Source organism: Pelmatolapia mariae, linkage group LG8, assembly GCF_036321145.2.
Source record: "Pelmatolapia mariae isolate MD_Pm_ZW linkage group LG8, Pm_UMD_F_2, whole genome shotgun sequence".
Lineage (NCBI taxonomy): Eukaryota > Metazoa > Chordata > Actinopteri > Cichliformes > Cichlidae > Pelmatolapia > Pelmatolapia mariae.
The window spans coordinates 26,125,698-26,141,335 of record NC_086234.1 but is presented as its reverse complement, the minus strand read 5'-3'; positions in this window follow the sequence as shown (position 1 = coordinate 26,141,335).

Here is a 15,638-nt window from a genome sequence, read left to right as displayed (position 1 = left end):
AGTTGCGATATTTTATGCAGTAAATTTGTCTTTCTTTTCCAAGCACAGCCAAACAGTTTACAACATAACAGGTTACTACATGTGCATCACACCACAAACCAAATTGTGCTTCTTACCGAAGCACAATCGGGGACTTTGACATCCATCAGCATGGATGTTATGTTAATGCTAAACTGGTGTGATGTCTGTGGTGTGACGTGCTTGTAGTAAACAGTTTTTTCGTAAAACATAGTTTTTGGTCTGTGTCGGTTGGAATAATTGGTTCCCTGAAAGCAGAGACTTTGCAGAGTAAATAAATAAAAACATAATGACATACTCTGATTGCCAAGAGTTAGTGTTAGGCTTGGGATTGTCACCAGTGATGACTTACTGGAGATTTATGCTTGAATGGGAATTCTACGCCATAGCTATGTTGTAGTTAGATAGTGCTCTACTGTTAACACACCTTACTGATGACTAAGGTGTGTTCATTTTGACCTTGTTTTTAATATCTCTGCAAAGTAATTTGTGACCTGTTTTTGTCTAAAAAAAAAAAAAAAAGTACTCTGTAAGTAAACTTTACTTACTTACATAATTATTAACTACAAACCCCTGTGAAACACTGCAGGCAGCTTACGGCGTAATTGGACGTGCACTTCTCTATAAATTTAGCAACAAGTTGCGTTAAGGCAACCCGCAGCGACTGTGATTGGCCTGTTCAGTATCATCGATTCGACCTATGCTACTGTTTCACTGCAGATTTTGAATTTATCAGTGCAAGGCTAACAATCATTGTCAATAAAAGGAATAATAATCCTTTTATTGGCTTTTCCCAGTCATTCTGCTAAGCTCAACTAAGGAGGACGGAAGTGACGGACAAGGTAAGCGACTTATGTTGTAACTGACGTCAGACGCCGGAGATTTTGGCGGAAAATTAAAGCGAATGGTAGTTTAGAATTGAACAAATTCCTTTAAGCTTCAGTATTACCAAATACACTTTGTATATACTTTTTCTAAATCATGTCCAACACCCTGGAGAACAACGGGGAGAGTTTAGAGGTTCTCCAAGATTACATCGATCAGTGCTTCCAGGATCTCGTGATGAAGAAGGCCCAGAGTGCAGCTTCCCCGGCCAAACCTGAGACGCCGTCGTCGAAAAGACTTCGCCCGGCAGATTCCCCCGGCACAACATCGCCAGCCGGCAAAGATATTGCCGACATACTGGAGTCAATCGACAAGCGATTGTCCTGTTTCGACGCAAGGCTGTCCTTGGTGGAGATTCTTCACCGGGAATTTAAATCCTTGCGAGAGTCCCTGGAGTTCAGCCAGCAGCAGGTGGAAACGCTCGCTGCTGAAAATGCCACGCTAAGGGAGTCGGTGAAATGTCTCACAGACAATGTTTCCCAGCTCAATAGAGAAAATAAAAAAAATAAAAGAAACAGTTATTGATCTACAAGCTCGTGGCATGCGTGATAATCTTGTATTTTCTGGTATTCCAGAAGACGCGGAGACTATGGTAAAAAGCTTCATCAAAACCCACCTGAAGCTGCCGGAGGACACGGTGAAGAACATCGCCTTTGATAGGGTGCATCGCCTCGGCCCCATGCGGGCTGCGACCGGGAGACCACGTCCTATTGTGGCCAAATTCGGCCACTTCAAACAAAAGGAAAGGGTGAAAAGTCGCGGCAGGGAATTAAAAGGAACGGACTTCAGCGTGAACGACCAGTTCCCCAAAGAGATCCTGGAACGACGCAGGGTCCTCTTCCCAATCCGACGGGGCTTCATCCAGAAGGGCCCCCGTGCTGTCATCGCTGTTGACCGGCTCTACGTGGATGGACAGCTTTACCGCGACCCCGGCATCACTCCGTGGCTGTATTAACTTCACACCAGATAAGAATCCGCTACACCCTTTCCCTATCCACTCACACTAACTCGCATTAACATCTGTTTAACTTACCAGTATCAAATCGCATCTTAAGTGTGATGTGATATAGCAGAATTAACTCCGTCACTCTCCGTCAATGGTTTGATTGGAATGTTTCCGTTTTTTTTTCTCTTCTTCTCGTTTTTTGTTCTCTTTTTTCCCCCTCTTGTTTTTATGCTGCTCACCCTTGTCCTTGGTTTCTTTCTTTCTTTTTTCTTTCTTTCACTGCTTCGATCACCTGCTTCCACACTCATCCACAAACAACATCCTTTATTTGGACACATACGCACAGCACGATCACGCACAGCCATGCGCTCAACGGCAGCACATTTACATCAGACAGCGCACACAGTCGTATAGGATACACACACTTAAACCAAGCGTACTCATATTAGTAAATATGCACACACATATTCAGACTCAGGGAGCATCTCACCACACATTTTTTCTCTCTCCCCCTCTTTTTATTTACGAACAAGTGATGTATTCTCTCCACCTGTCTAAGCGACACACACAGCGCACACCCCTAGTTATACACAGACATCTATGGGTGCACTAAGATTCGTTACATGGAATGTAAATGGAGCAGGCTCCAGAGAAAAGAGGTTAAAAATATTTAACCAACTCAAAAAACTACAGGCAGATGTTGTCCTTTTACAAGAGACCCACAGACCTCTTAGAGGTTCGAATGAACTTAAAACACCTGAGTTTCCTAATGTGTTCTCAGCTTGTTATAATTCTAGACAAAGGGGAGTAGCAATTTTAATCCATAAAAAAATTAATTTCACAGTACTCGATACAGTTATAGATCCAGAGGGCAGATTCTTAATCATTAAACTATCTATACTTGATAAAAAGTTATGTATTGTAAGTGTATATGGTCCAAATGTTGATGATCCCTCATTCTTTCACGGTTTTTTCAGTGCACTCTCCGAACACTTAGATGGCACACTTGTTCTTGGAGGCGACCTCAACCTTGGACTAAATGAAGAAATGGATAGGCTCAATACAGCAGGAACTCAGCGTAATTGGCAGTCCATAAATATAATCAAACAGTATATGAGCGACTTTGGTCTTTGCGATGCATGGCGCTCCCTTCACCCCACCAGTAAGGAATATACTTTTTTCTCACATGTCCATCACTCCTATTCTCGTCTGGATTATTTTTTGGTCAGCAGCTCACTGCTGAGGGACATTTCAGACACTGAGATTCACCCTATAGCTGTCAGCGATCATGCTCCTGTATCTTTAACACTAATGCACAAGAATAATACTACGCCTAGTAAAAACTGGAGATTTAATACATCACTGCTTAAAGATGAAGACTTTATTAAATATTTTAAAAAAGAGTGGACTTCATATTTAGACTTTAATGACACTCCCGGAACATCAGCTTCTGTTCTATGGGAAGCAGGGAAAGCTGTGATGAGAGGTAAAATAATTTCTTTCTCATCACATAAAAAGAAAAAAGAAAACAAAAATATCCAGGAATTAGAAAAAACCATCAAATCACTAGAAGAAGCCTATGCATCCGACCAAGATCAGGAAACATTGAACAAAATACACAAAACAAAACTAGAATTAAATGAGATAATTGATAAAAAAACAAAATTCTTAGTACAAAGACTACGCTTACAAAATTATGAACATGGTAATAAATCCGGTCAATTTCTAGCAAACCAGCTAAAAATAAATAAAGAAAAAACAACTCTATGTGCTGTTCAAGACTCATCTGGGAATACAGTATATGACCCGAAACAAATAAACAACATCTTCAGGGATTTCTATAAAACGTTGTATTCACCACAAATAAACCCATCTAAAAAGGAAATTGATCAGTTTTTAGACAACATAACTCTCCCAAAATTATTAGACTCTCAAGCAATGGCATTGGATTCGCCACTGACACCAGGTGAACTCCAGGAAGCCCTGATAAGTATGCCCAATAATAAGGCTCCAGGTCCAGACGGCTTTCCTGCAGAATTCTACAAAGAATTCTGGACGATTTTAGCCCCAATTTTTTACAGAACGCTGTTGGAAATCAAAGAAAATGGCAGACTCCCATCAAATATGAATTCTGCAAACATTAATCTCCTGCTAAAACCAGGCAAAGACCCTGTATATCCCTCAAGCTATCGTCCAATATCCCTTATAAATGTAGACCTTAAAATAATCTGCAAAGCTCTCTCGAAGAGACTAGAGAAAATAACCCCCCTCTTAATTCATCCTGACCAAACTGGTTTCATAAAAGGTAGGCACTCATCAACAAATACACGTAGATTACTTAATTTGATAGACTACTCATACAGTAAAAACCTTGAAACTACAATATTTTCTTTAGATGCAGAAAAAGCGTTTGACAGAGTTAACTGGAAATTTCTATTTGCAACTTTACACAAATTTGGTTTTGGATCTTCTTTCATCAGCTGGTTAAAAATATTATATAATTCCCCAACAGCTTGTGTCAGAACAAATGACCAGACATCCTCCAGCTTCTGTCTCCTGAGGGGCACCAGGCAGGGATGCCCACTCTCCCCTTCACTGTTTGCAATTTTTATTGAGCCACTAGCAGCAGCAATTAGACAGAATTCAGTAATTAAGGGCATAAAATGCAAGAACGTGGAACATAAAATCAGCCTTTATGCGGATGATGTGCTACTCTTTCTCCAAAATTCACAAACCAATATCTCTGGGGTGATTGAATTGATAAACTCTTTTGCAAGAATATCAGATTACTCAATTAACTGGTCAAAATCTACAGTCCTTCCGATTAATTGCTCCTTCCATAATTCCTCTTCTACTCTTCTACTGCAATCGGGAAATATAAAATATTTAGGTATTAATGTTTCTCCCAAGCTTGCAGATCTAACTAAATTAAACTATATCCCACTTTTAAAGAAAGTAGAAGGCGATCTGGCTAGGTGGAAATGTCTACCCATATCACTCATGGGAAGGGTTGCCGCTATAAAAATGATGGTCTTACCAAAAATAAATTATTTATTCTCAATGATCCCAACTAAACCGCCACAAGATTGGTTCAGATCTCTAGATTCATATATGTCCAAATTCCTTTGGAAAAATAAGCCCCCACGTATAAGCTTAAAAACACTACAAAAGACCAAGGATAAAGGAGGATTAGAACTACCTAACTTTCAGCACTACTTCTTAGCCAACAGGCTCCAATTTATCTCAGGATGGCTAAAACATACCCTCTTAGATGAACCTTGGCTAGATGTAGAACAAGCACTTTGCAATAATCTAGAGATTTCAGATCTACCATTTATCAGCTCAAACATTCAACGACATGAATGCTTCAAAAGCGTCAACATTAGCTCCTCTCTGACAGCATGGTGGGAGTTTCTGAAGTTGACAGAGTCTTCATTAATCCCATGCAAACGTAAACCTATCTGGAACAACCCTGACATATTACAAAACAATAATATGATAAACTTTTCAGATTGGAGTGGTAAAGGAATCAAATATTTAGAACATATACTAGAAGGAACAGAATTTATTTCATTTGACAGACTAGTTACACAATATGGGATCAACAAGAAAAGATTTTTAGAATATCAACAAATTAAATCCATAGTAAAAAAGAAATTTAAACCGGGTCAAGTTGAACTACAAACACCACCAAGTGTGGTTCAATTTCTTACTCTTAAAACCCCCAAATTACTATCCAAAATATACAGAATGCTTTCTAAAATAGATGAATCAATATCACTTCCTATTGCAAAATGGGAAGCGGATTTATCAGTTAACTTAGACCAAAACTTCTGGTCTCAGATTTGCTTAAAAACCTTTCATCTAATTAGAAATCCCAGTCTTCAATTAATTCAATACAAAATACTACATAGAGTGCACTATACAGGTCATCGGATGTTCAAGATGGGCTTTACGTCTACCAACAACTGCTCACACTGCCAAACCAATTCACTGGACAATTATATCCACGCTCTTTGGTTCTGTCCACCAGTTCAGAAGTTTTGGCGTGAGATATGTGAAGACTTATCGAAGTGTCTGAAATGTAACATTCCAACTTCTCCTTTAGTGTGTTTGTTGGGCAGCTTAGATAATGTCACTTCAGAAAAGAATATAGCCCACATGGTTTTCACTGCCCTATGCATAGCCAAGAAAACAGTCCTCATGAACTGGAAAAATAAAAATAATCTTAATTCTAACCAGTATAGAAATTATCTATTAGATTACATTAGTCTTGATACAGCCTCTGCCACCACATCAGATCAATTGCTCTGGGCTCCTTTGATCAGCTCCATCACCTAGTGGGGGTGGGGGGTCATAGTTTGGTCCCACCTTTACTGTTGTGATTGGTGTGGGGGTAGGGACAGGCTTAGGGCGTCGGGGGGTTCCCCAGGAGCATCTTCCTTGGGGGGCTCAACCCGGGGTAGCGGTCATGGCCAATTAAGGGCTCTGTTGGCTCTTAGGTGACGGTTTCCTCGTGGCTGCGTGCAGCGGGGCTAGGGGAGGGTCTGTGCTGACGGACGTGGGTTACTGACCTGGTAGCCTGGCTGCCCCTGGGTGGGTCCGGGACGGGCGTGAGGTTCTGGGGGCGCTCCGTCTCTGGGCTGGGGCCCTGGCCGGGCCTCGGGGGCTCGGGTCCTGGTTGGTGTGTTGCTGGGGTTGTGGGCGGGTGGGTATATGGGGGCCCAGTCCTGGCGCAGGGCGCCGCCAGTGCATCGAGCCACCTGGGGGACTTTTAACTGGTGGGGGAGGTTGTCACATCTTGCAGGAGCTTTCCTCTCCTCAGGAATTCTCTCTGCAGGAGGGGGAGATATAGGAGAGGTGGAGGAAGATCTCAGCCTGGGCGTCTATTGTCTTGTGTAGTCTGGAAGATGAGTGGATGATGGGGTGGGTGCAGTTTTCTCTGTAGTGGGGTCGTGTGGGCTGTCCCAGGCTCTGTGGGGCCGGGCGGCGCTGCTGCACTGGGCCCTGGTCCGGATGGGCCTGGGCCCCCTTTCCCTGGCGGGTTGCAGAGCATGGGGGTGCCTAGTGGGGTCAGCGGGGGAGCTGGCCCCAGGGAGGGGTCACTTGCCCCTCCCTTTCTTCCCTCCCCATCTCCAGCTGCCTCCCTCTTCCCGCTCCACCACAATCACCCACACATGCAGGGCCTTGGGGTAGGGGTGTGTCACCAGGGTGCAGAGGAGGCATCCCCCCCCTCTGTCCCCTTCTGGCTGCCTCTGCCTCAATTTTATCTCACAACTTAGACATTCACATTACTCACACTCTCATAACACATACATATAGGATCTTGGGGGTGGGCTCACAACACGGACTCCAAATTACCATCAGGGTGTACACCTCACCCCTGGCGTCGTTGCCCACCTCTCAATTTTAAATACACGTAGACATTGAGGGCTATCAGGAGGGGCTATGCGCTTACCTGCTGCTCTCTGGCAGGTAGCTCCATGCCCTCCTGGGTTTTAATTGCACCTTAGAACACATATACATCAACACTACATATGAGCGGGTAGAGGGAGGTTTGGAGTCTTCTCACACCCCCGGTCTCTGCGGCATGCTGGAGCGGGGGGGCTAGGAGGAGGAGTTGGCCGTCCGACTGGGGTCTGGGGTGTGGGGCCTCCCTGCTGCTGCGGAGTCGGGGCAGTCTGCTTCTCCCCACTGCAGGGAAAAGGGTAACACCACCTGGGTCTGGGTGCAGTTTCCCCCTCCAGGGGCAAGGGTACCTAGACCCGGTTCTTAGAGTACGCTTGGGGAGTGTGATTGTGTGTACAGCGTCTCTTTATGTCTGTCTCCACGTTGGTTGAGTGTGGAGTAATTGCCTATGAGAGCATGAGGGTGGGAATGGATGTTTGTATTTGAGTGTGCCTGTATGTCTGTGTCTATATGTCAGGTTGGGTATCAGACGCCACCTCTCTGGGGACATCTCAGGCCCTCCAAGGTTTGGAGGCCTATCTCCCCCCACCACTTCCCCTGCCGGTGGCGGACGCCCTCAGACATCGATGCGTTGGTGGTTCTTTGTGTCCGGGGGTGGGCGTCCGGGTACACACCGGCTCACTCCTTGGTGGCTGCTTATCGGGGCCTGGAACCTGGGGCTCGCTCGGGCCACTTCGGGGGTGGGGTGCCCTCGGCCTCTCGGCCTGGGGCTCGGTCACTCAGGCACAGCTGGCTGCCGGCGGAGCTCACGGGCACGTCACTGCAACCCCCCCTGGCTTCTGCTCCGCGGCTGCTGAGTGATCCCTCATCTGGGACTCTCCTCAGCTCTTTCTGGGACAGTGGCGCGGCTGCCCCTCTGTTGGTCTTCCTTGGTCTCTTGTGTTCTGGGGGCCTCTGGATGTCTGGAGTTTTGATCTCCTCCATACCTGCTTCATGCCCTGGAGGATGGGACTGTGGCCCCCCACACCCTCTAGCAGATCATTACATTAAGGAACCTTTTAAATACAAGCGCGCTCATGCTCACAGGTGTACACACAGGTGATCACACACACAAACTACACCCTTTTTGGCTCCTACCTCAAAGCACACTGTGCGCTGTCGATCTTACGTGCTGCACAATAATGTTTAATATTAAGTATGTAGTGTTATATTCCCATATATCATTGTGATGTTGTTTATTCTATTACTCTCGTTTTCTTCTGCTTGTTTTCTTTTTTCTTTCTCAACAGGTGATCCAGGTGATCGATATATGTATTTTTTGTCTGCTTATTTTGTTGGTTTTTGTTTTTTGCCCTTTGTCCCCGTCCCTCTTCTCCGCTGTTTTTTTTTTGTTTTGTTTTGTTTTTTCCCCCCTCTTTCTTTCTCCCTTTTCTTTTCCCCTGTCCCAAAAAAAAAAAAAAAAAAAAAAAAAAAAGAGATTCACCCTATAGCTGTCAGCAATCATGCTCCTGTATCTTTAACACTAATGCACAAGAATAATACTACGCCAAGTAAAAACTTCAGATTTAATAGATCACTGCTTAAAGATGAAGACTTTATTAATTATTTTAAAAAAGAATGGACTCTATATTTAGACTATAATGACACTCCCGGAACATCAGCTTCTGTTCTATGGGAAGCAGGGAAAGCTGTGATGAGAGGTTAAATAATTTCTTTCTCGTCACATAAAAAGAAAAAGGAAAACAAAAATATTCAGGAATTAGAAAAAACCATCAAATCACTAGAAGAACCCTACGCGTCCCACCAAGATCAGGAAACATTGAACAAAATACGCAAAATAAAACTAGAATTAAATGAGATAATTGATAAAAAAACAAAATTCTTAGTACAAAGACTACGCTTACAAAATTATGAACATAGCAATAAATCCGGTCAATTTCTAGCAAACCAGCTAAAAATAAATAAAGAAAAATAAAAAAAATAAAAAAACAACTATATGTGCTGTTCAAGACTCATCTGGGAACACAATATATGACCCGAAACAAATAAACAACATTTTCAGAGATTTCTATAAAACGCTGTATTCACCACAAATAAACCCATCTAAAAAGGAAATTGATCAGTTTTTGGACAACATAACTCTTTCAAAATTATTAGAAACTCAAGCAATGGCACTGGATTCACCACTGATGCCAGGTGAACTCCAGGAAGCCCTGATAAGTATGCCCAATAATAAGGCTCCAGGCCCAGACGGCTTTCCTGCAGAATTCTACAAAGAATTCTGGACGATTCTAGCACCAGTTTTTTTATAGAACGTTGTTGGAAATCAAAGAAAATGGCAGATTTCCACCAAATATGAATTCTGCAAACATTAATCTCCTGCTAAAACCAGGCAAAGACCCTGTATATCCCTCAAGCTATCGTCCAATATCCCTTATAAATGTAGACCTTAAAATAATCTGCAAAGCTCTCTCAAAGAGACTAGAGAAAATAACCCCCCTCTTAATTCATCCTGACCAAACTGGTTTCATAAAAGGTCGGCACTCATCAACAAATACACGTAGATTACTTAATTTGATAGACTACTCATACAGTAAAAACCTTGAAACTACAATATTTTCTTTAGATGCAGAAAAAGGCACTCATCAACAAATACACGTAGATTACTTAATTTGATAGACTACTCATACAGTAAAAACCTTGAAACTACAATATTTTCTTTAGATGCAGAAAAAGCATTTGACAGAGTTAACTGGAAATTTGTATTTGCAACTTTACACAAATTTGGTTTTGGAACCTCTTTCATTAACTGGTTAAAAATATTATACAATTCCCCAACAGCTTGTGTCAAAACAAATGACCAGACATCCTCCAGCTTCTGTCTCCTGAGGTGCACCAGGCAGGGATGCCCACTCTCCCCTTCACTGTTTGCAATTTTTATTGAACCACGAGCAGCAGCAATTAGACAGAATTCAGTAATTAAGGGCATAAAATGCAAGAACGTGGAACATAAAATCAGCCTTTATGTGGATGATGTGTTACTTTTTCTCCAGAACTCACAAACCAATATCTCTGGGGTGATTGAATTGATAAACTCTTTTGCAAGAATATCAGATTTCTCAATTAATTGGTCAAAATCTACAGTCCTTCCGATTAATTGCTCCTTCTATAATTCTTCTTCTACACCACTGCAATCGGGAAATATAAAATATTTAGATCTGCAAGCTTGGGAGAAACATTAATACCTAACTAAATTAAACCATATCCCACTTTTAAAGAAAGTAGAAGGCGATCTGGCTAGGTGGAAATGTCTACCCATATCACTCATGGGTAGGGTTGCCGCTATAAAAATGATGGTCTTACCAAAAATAAATTATTTATTCTCAACGATCCCGACTAAACCACCACAAGATTGGTTCAGATCTCTAGATTCATATATGTCCAAATTCCTTTGAAAAGATAAACCACCACGTATAAGCTTAAAAACACTACAAAAGACCAAGGATAAAGGAGGATTAGAACTACCTAACTTTCAGCACTACTTCTTAGCCAACAGGCTTCAGTTTATCTCAGGATGGCTAAAACATACCCTCTTAGATGAACCTTGGCTAGATGTAGAACAAGCACTTTGCAATAATCTAGAGATTTCAGACCTACCATTTATCAGCTCAAACATCCAACGACATGAATGCTTCAAAAGCGTCAACATCAGCTCTTCTCTGACAGCATGGTGGGAGTTTCTAAAATTGACAGCGTCCTCATTAATCCCATGCAAACGTACACCTATCTGGAACAACCCTGACATATTACAAAACAATAATATGATAAACCTTCCAGATTGGAGTGGTAAAGGAATCAAATACTTAGAACATATATTAGAAGGAACAGAATTTATTCCATTTGACAGACTAGTTACACAATATGGGATCAACAAGAAAAGATTTTTAGAATATCAACAAATTAAATCATAGTAAAAAAGAAATTTAAACCGGGTCAAGTTGAACTACAAACACCACCAAGTGTGGTACAATTTGTTACTCTTAAAACCCCAAAATTACTTTCCAAAATATACAGAATGCTTTCTAAAACAGATGAATCAATATCACTTCCTATTGCAAAATGGGAAGCGGATTTATCAGTTAACTTAGATCAAAACTTCTGGTCTCAGATATGCTTAAAAACCTTTCATTTAATTAGAAATCCCAGTCTTCAATTAATTCAATACAAAATACTACATAGAGTGCACTATACAGGTCATCGGATGTTCAAGATGGGCTTTATGTCTACCAACAACTGCTCACACTGCCAAACCAATTCACCGGACAATTATATCCACGCTCTTTGGTTCTGTCCACCAGCTCAGAAGTTTTGGCGCGAGATATGTGAAGACTTATCGAAGTGTCTGAAATGTAACATTCCAACTTCCCCTTTAGTGTGTTTGTTGGGCAGCTTGCCCAGCCCTGGCGCAGGGTGCCGCCGGTGCATCGAGCCACCTGGGGGGCTCTTCAACTGGTGGGGGAGGCTGTTACATCTTGCAGGAGGTCTCCTCTCTTCAGGAACTCACTCTGCAGGAGGGGGAGATATAGGAGAGGTGGAGGAAGATCTCAGCCTGGGCGTCTATTGTCTTGTGTAGTCTGGAAGATGAGTGGATGACGGGGTGGGTGCAGTTTTCTCTGTGGTGGGGTCGGGTGGGCTGTCCCGGGCTCTGTGGGGCCGGGCTGCGCTGCTGCACTGGGCCCCGGTCCAGATGGGCCTGGGCCCCCTTTCCCTGGCGGGTTGCAGAGTATGGGGGTGCCTAGTGGGGTCAGCAGTGGAGCTGGCCCCAGGGAGGGGTCACTTGCCCCTCCCTTCCTTCCCTCCCCATCTCCAGCTGCCTCCCTCTTCCCGCTCCACCACAATCACCCACACATGCAGGGCCTTGGGGTAAAGGTGTGTCACCAGGGTGCAGGGGAGGCATCCCCCCCCTCTGTCCCCTTCTGGCTGCCTGTGCCTCAATTTTATCTCACAACTTTGACATTCGCATTACTCACACTCTCATAACACATACATATAGGATCTTGGGGGTGGGCACGCTACACGTAATCCAAAAGACCATCAGGGTGTACAGCCTCACCCCTGGCGTCGTTGCCCACCTCTCAATTTTAAATACATGTAGACATTGAGGGCTAGCAGGAGGGGCTATGCGCTTACCTGCTGCTCTCTGGCCTCCATGCCCTCCTGGGTTTTAAATGCACCTTAGAACACACATGCATCAACACTACATATGAGCGGGCGGAGGGAGGTTTGGAGTCTTCACACACCCCCGTTCTCTGCGGCCTGCTGGAGCGGGGGGGCTAGGAGGAGGAGTTGGCCGTCCGATTGGGGTCTGGAATGTGGGGCCTCCCTGCTGCTGTGGAGTCGGGGCGGTCTGCTTCTCCCCACCGCAGGGAAAAGGGTAACACCACCTGGGTCTGGGTGCAGTTTCCCCCTCCAGGGGCAAGGGTACCTAGACCTGGGGCTTAGAGTACGCTTGGGGAGTGTGATTGTGTGTACAGTGTCTCTTTATGTCTGTCTCCACGTTGGGTGAGTGTTGAGTAATTGCATATGAGAGCATGAGGGTGGGAATGGATGTTTGTATCTGTGTGTGCCTGTATGTCTGTGTCTATATGTCAGGTTGGGTATCAAACGCCACCTCTCTAGGGACATCTCAGGCCCTCCAAGGTATGGAGGTCTATCTCCCCCCACCACTTCCCCTGCCAGTGGCAGACACCCTCAGACATCGGTGCGTTGGTGGTTCTTTGTGTCCGGGTGATCCAGGTGATTGATATATGTATTTTTTGTCTGCTTATTTTGTTGGTTTTTGTTTTTTGCCCTTTATCACCGTCCCTCTTCCCCACTGTTTTTCTTTCCCTCTTTCTTTCTCCCCTTTCTTTTCCCCAGTCAAGTCTGTCCCGTATTTAGCAAGTGAAAATAAAATAAAATAAAGAATAAAAGGTGAATCAAATAGACCATTACGGCAAGGCTGGGATGGTCCATTTGGTAAAGTAAATCCGTTGGGCATCTTTCTTCGCCTTTAGACAATAATTCTGATGGCAGAAGAGCCAAACGGGACAGGCAAAAAAAAAAAAAAAAGGAATAATAATCGTAGCATCAGCACAAGGACTCAAAAATGTCAGCAAGTTCCTGAAGCGAGATTGATGAAATTACGGGAATGAATGTACAATGATGTGGAAAAACTTGACGGACAAATATGTTTGCCCCTAAAAAAATCTGACCACAACACATAGTGGGGACCCAGGAGGGAAAAATTCCCAGCATTCCCACAAGCACCCACATAAATCTCCAAAAGTTGAATCTGTTCATCTGGACGTAGCGTTTTGTGGGAGAAACGTTTCGTCACTCATCCAAGTGACTTCTTCAGTCTCAGCTGACTGCAGGTTTCCCCAATCTTATAAACAGTACATTTGCATAATGACTGAAACCAGCCCACTGAAGGAACAATGGGCTGTGAGGTCAGTTCCTTAATCATAATTATGCAAATTCTCATGACCATTGATCAACAACCACTGAGAATTTGCTTAGCAACAGACTCTGGACAAATTCAGTTTCAGTTCAATTTATATAGCAGCAAACCATAACAATAGTTCCCTCAAGGCAACTTTTACTGCAAGTTTAACACCGTACAATAATAGACAATAACAGACTCCAACAATCAAACAGCACCTCATGAGCAAGCCCTTTCAATTCAATTCAATTCAATTTTATTTATACAGCGCCAAATCACAACAAAAGTCACCTCAAGGCGCTTTATATTGTACAGTAGATAGCACAATAATAAATACAGAGAAAAACCCAACAATCATATGACCCCCTATGAGCAAGCACTTTGGTGACACTGGGAAGGAAAAACTCCCTTTTAACAGGAAGAAACCTCCAGCAGAACCTCAGGGAGGGGCGGCCATCTGCTGCGACCGGTTGGGGTGAGAGAAGGAAAACAGGATGAAAGACATGCTGTGGAAGAGAGACAGAGATTAATAACAGATATGATTCGATGCAGAGAGGTCTATTAACACATAGTGAGTGAGAAAGGTGACTGGAAAGGAAAAACTCATCATCATGGGACTCCCCGGCAGCCTACGTCTATTGCAGCATAACTAAGGGAGGATTCAGGGTCACCTGGTCCAGCCCTAACTATATGCTTTAGCAAAAAGGAAAGTTTTAAGCCTAATCTTGAAAGTAGAAATAGTGTCTGTCTCCTGAATCCAAACTGGAAGCTGGTTCCACAGAAGAGGGGCCTGAAAACTGAAGGCTCTCCCTCCCATTCTACTTTTAAATACTCTAGGAACAGCAAGTAGGCCTGCAGAGCGAGAGCGAAGTGCTCTAATAGGGTGATATGGTACTACAAGGTCATTAAGATAAGAAGGGGCCTGATTATTTAAGACCTTGTATGTGAGGAGCAGGATTTTGAATTCAATTCTGGATTTATCAGGAGGCAAATGAAGGGAAGCCAAAACAGGAGAAATATGCTCTCTCTTTCTAGTCCCTGTCAGGACTCTTGTAGTCCAGCCTGGAAGTAATAAATGCATGAACTAGTTTTTCAGCGTCACTCTGAGACAGGATATTTCTAATTTTAGAGATGTTGCGCAAATGGAAGAAAGCAGTCTTACATATTTGTTTAATATGTGCGTTGAAGGACATGTCCTGGTCAAAAATGACTCCAAGGTTCCTCACAGCGTTACTGGAGGCCAAGGTAATGCCATCCAGAGTAAGAATCTGGTTAGATACCATATTTCTAAGATTTTCAGGGCCGAGTACAATAACCTCAGTTTTATCTGAATTAAGAAGCAGAAAGTTAGCGGCCATCCAGGTCTTTATGTCTTTAAGACATTCCTGCAGTTTGACTAATTGGTGTGTGTTACCTGGCTTCATGGATAGATAGAGCTGCGTGTCATCTGCATAGCAGTGAAAATGTATGCTATGTCTTCTAATGATGCTGCCTAGGGGAAGCATGTATAATGTAAATAGAATTGGTCCTAGCACTGAACCCCGTGGAACACCATAATTGACCTTAGTGTGTGAAGAGGACTCTTCATTTACTTGAACAAATTGGAGTCTATTAGATAGATATGATACAAACCACTGCAGCACAGTACCTGTAATACCTACAGCATGTTCTAATCGCTCTAATAGGATATTATGATCAACAGTATCAAACGCAGCACTAAGGTCTAGCAGGACAAGCACAGAGATGAGTCCACTGTCAGAGGCCATAAGAAGATCATTTGTAACCTTCACTAAAGCTGTTTCTGTGCTGTGATGAGCTCTGAAACCTGACTGAAACTCTTGAAATAAGCCATTCCTCTGCAGATGATCTGTTAGCTGTTTGACAACTACTCTTTCA